General features: G+C 40.8%; 1 pseudogene; it reads left to right on the top strand.

The window, feature by feature from the left end:
• The first annotated feature begins 855 nt into the window (after nt 1-855).
• LOC123639933 lies at nt 856-1,339 on the top strand (annotated as a pseudogene).
• Nucleotides 1,340-4,382: the final 3,043 nt, after the last annotated feature.

Genomic DNA, 4,382 nt, shown 5'->3' with positions numbered 1-4,382 from the left:
CATCCTTTTTTTCTTTCCTCTTCTCCAATTATTTTCCTGCCCCCCCTCCCAGATCTCTTTCTCTTCCCAAACAAACAGCAGCCTCTCCATGTCACAGCTTGTACTCTCCCTCTTCTTGTGATCCCTTGTCAAATATGTTCAGACCTTCAATCTTTAAAGAGTTTGGAAATGTATAAATCCTTTTTCTCTAACAAACCTTGCCTTTCAAGAGCCCACTTTGACAAGAGCCTTAAATGCATTTGTGCGGTAAATAGCTTGTTCTGACCTTCCTTTGAAGGACTGAAACCCACTAGTTCATTAGGTAGAAAGTCTCCGAACACCATGATTTAAAGGGAGGGAAATACATCACTTTACTATTTTAAATGCATATCCTTTACACTCTCAGCCCTGCAGAAAAGCTTCTAAAAATACTGGTAATGTTTTCTTCCCACACATATTCCTCAGATACTACTTGTAACAAATATTATGTTTTAGGGGGAGATATCATAACTTTTCTCTCTAGGACAATGATAACACTTTGGATGACATTCAAATCCATCATTATATGACAACTTCCAGTATTTACTTCTCTGGCCCTTTTTCCCAGATGAGTGTTGAGTACTAGCCATTGTCTTACAGCCCCTCTGAGAACTTCAATGAAGCTATTTTTATGGGGTTTTTCTTTAATCCCTTCTCTTATTAGAATTTTAACTTGCTTTTGTCACTATTACAATTAAAATGGCAAGTTTTCTGTTTTACCAGTACAATTTTTCAATGAGATTTCTGAAACAAGCCTGCTCTTTGTGCTAGAAGTCTGGCTGTTAAGATCAGAAAAACTGCCTTTCGGCCAGAGCTGCCATCTTCCAGTAATTCGCCAAAATGATGAATACAAAGGGAAAGAGGAGAGGTACCCGATACATGTTCTCTAGGCCTTTTAGAAAACATGGAGTTGTTCCTTTGGCCACATACATGCAAATCTAAAGGTGATATTGTAGGCATCAAGGAAATGGGAACTGTTCAAAAAGGCATGCCCCACAAGTGTTACCATGGTAAAACTGGAAGAGTCTACAATGTTACCCAGCATGCTGTTGGAATTGTAAACAAACAAGTTAAGGGCAAGATTCTTGCCAAGAGGATTAATGTGCATATTGAGCACATTAGCACTCTAAGAGCCGAGATAGCTTCTTGAAACGTGTGAAGGAAAATGATCAGAAAAAGAAGGAAGCCAAAGAGAAAGGTACCTGGGTTCAACTGGAGCGCCAGCCTGCTCCACCCAGAGAAGCACACTTTGTGAGAACCAATGGAAAGGAGCCCGAGCTGCTAGAACCTATTCCCTATGAATTCATGGCATAATAGATGTCTCACACCTTGTGAGAAGCAGTGGAGAGGAGCCTGAGGTGCTGGGACCGGATCTGTGTATATAGCACACTTTGTGAGAAACATAAGAAAAGGATCTTGAGCCTTGCTGGAACCTATGCCCTGTGAGTTCATGGCATAGGAGACAAAACTAATAAAAAGCCGCTAGACTCAAAAAAAAAAAAATCAGAAAAACTAAAAATAATCCCATATAGAAAATTAGGAAATGTTATATAATCATAGAGGTTTGCTACTCTACGCTTTCCACATGAAGAATTTCTCTATGTCAAAACTGGTAGTGTGAGGGTGGAAAGGCTAGTGGGTGCTCACGGCACCGGTGGAGAAAGAGTTCTCACGTAGGAATTAAGATATATAAAAGTAAAAAAAGTTTATTTTTGCCTTCTCAGTGGAGAAAGAGAGAGAGAGAAGAGGAAAGAGAGGAAAGAGACGGCATGGCATCCCAAAGAAAGAGAAGGACATGCCAGCAGCAAGACCAAGTGGCTTGCTGCTTTTACAGGGACAAAAAGAGAAAAAAAAATAGAGAAGGCTGTCAGTTGATATCAAAAGCGGCAGCAGGTAGATAACAAAAACTGCAAGGATGTCAAAGTCCAAGGCTTGGTTTCCTGCCTTTCCTTGGAGAAAGGATTATCACAGGAGATGTGACTGACCTCCAGTGATGGTTGAGGCTTGGAGTTTGATGTCCTGCTGTTTACTCAGGAACTCTGTAAAAACAGATTCTCAAAAAAAACAATTTTGAAAGAGAGATTTACGTCACTTTTCCGTTCATTCGGCTCTTTTCAGAAGTTGTGCAAAACAACTCCTGCAGGGTACCTGTTAGTGAGAGAACTCATAGAATTGATCTTTAACTGTTACTGTGGAAATGATGGGATTAGATAATTTCCTGTTATTTTTGCAAGGCCACACCTTTCAGGTAGTATAGTGTCACTGTATAGGTGGCTCATTAGAGCATGTACGCAGGATTCAGGTCCAGTCTTGGGCGAGTGTGGAAGAGGAACAGCAGCAAGGCGGCAGCCACAGGGGCCAACCCTAGGGGTGGGGAAAGAGGGAGGAGATGAGGGGTCCCTTAGACTAGTGGTTTCATGTGATCTTAAAGATCTGAAACAACGTCTTACCATACCTCTGTCAGATGCTATTTTTAACCACAAACCATGAGAAATATTTTTTATTTGCAAAGTATGCATACATCTTTGGGAAATTACCCAATATCAGTGTTTTGATACTTTGAGTTGCATTTTTAAAATAGAATAAGCAGCCTTGTGAGTACTAAGCTTCTTGTCACAGGAAGTGTGGGGTTTCAATCTGGTTCCCGAAGCCACGCCACAGCAGTCAGAGTTCTGAATCCTATCTACTAGACCACAGCAGGTCGTGATCTGTCCTTGGTTCTTGGTACACTCTTGGCAAAGAATGACAAGACTCCCCAATTGCAAAGCAAGCCAGAAGCTGAGTTTTATTGAGTAAAGGCAAGACACGTTCGCCACAAACAGCTAGCGGCCCCCCTGTGCTACAGATGGCCCCAACTGTGAACTCAAGTTTTCATTTTATGTCGTGCAGGTTGGACTCTCCCAGGCAGGCATGCTTAATGCCTCACCTTGATGGACAACTGTTAGTTATATGACCTGAGTCTTACCGTGCATGCAAATTTCCTGTGAGCCTCTCTGAAAGCCCACTGCGGGGCAAGTCAAAACCCCAATGCAAATTTATGCTAACAACATGATAATTTGCCCCGAGGTTACTTTTGGTCATCTTCCAGACGCATCTGCACCTGCGATGCTTGGCTTTTGGGGAATTTCTTTCTCCGAGAATCCCAGCCACTTTTGGCTTAGCATGTTGAGTTCTGATTAGCAGGTTACTGCTCCTCCCTCCTGCTCAAGTGGGGCACTTGTCCCCTATCCCAGAGAGAGCCGGAGGCCTCTTGGCTATCTACCTAACAGAAGTATCCACACAGAGACTGTGAAGGCTTATTACTGAAACATAAAAATAGACTCCTTGTTAATTTACATTTAAGATCCACCCTCCTGTGGAATCTGAATCCAAACAAAAAAAAAAAGAAAGAAAGAAATATCTTGGAATTTGGGAAGAAAAATCATGTCATTCAAAAAAATGTTTTGATTTTAAAATAAAAATATATTCCATAATCAGAAACTTCTCGTTGTTTCACACATACAATTTTTCCACTTCTGCATTTTTATAACCTCAATGACACAAATATCAAAGCACCTCAACTTCCGCAAGGAATATCAGCAAGATGTTACTTTGTATTTAGCCAGTAAAAGGCGGTCAGAAGATGTTTTTTCCCACATCTGCTGAGCATTTACAGTAATTTCTATTTTAGCAGTTTTCAATGATGTAGCGGAAAATAGAAACCAATGTGTATCTTTCTTTTAAAAGAATTATAAATGTCCAAAATGCCATTCAGTAAAGGGAATTTCAGCTGCTCCTGAAACTCTCCAACCCTCTTGCAAATCCTCCCCTAGCTCCAAGGCCAGCCACCTCCCCTGCACACCCCTGTAGTACCATCATTAACATCTTGCTCTTAATTGCGTTTTGGGTATCCAGTAGTGTCAAAAAAATAAAGTGAGATTAGGTTAGGAAAAATTGTAAACCATATTGTCATACAATACAAGAAAGTACAAATTGCAATCAGCAGACATGAAACTGAAAGTGGTATGAAGCCCCCTCTCACACAGGGTTTCAGTGCAGCTTACAAAGCATAGATGAGAAAGTATTTTGACCTTTTTCCTGATTGGCTGTTACATGTTAACATTCTTTTTTCAGGCAGGCAGAGCTGTTTAAGCTGATTTGTCTGTAGCTGATTGATTTAATTTCATTGAATCATACTGACAGGGGCAAAAGCTTACATTTTGTGTTTCGTTTATGATTAGAGCTGGCATTTCAAGGAAATCAGAGTGACTTTAGTTTTGGCTATGTGGTTATGGATGGTTGGCCTTGAGGTATAGCTCAACTGTGGTCTCCATTTTTAGTTTTCTTTAACAATTCTCCCCTTTGGTCATTCTCCCAGCTAAACT

The sequence above is a fragment of the Lemur catta genome, chromosome 6, assembly GCF_020740605.2.
Source record: "Lemur catta isolate mLemCat1 chromosome 6, mLemCat1.pri, whole genome shotgun sequence".
NCBI lineage: Eukaryota > Metazoa > Chordata > Mammalia > Primates > Lemuridae > Lemur > Lemur catta.
Note: the sequence above shows the minus strand (reverse complement) of the source record. Positions and strands in the feature narration are given on the sequence as shown.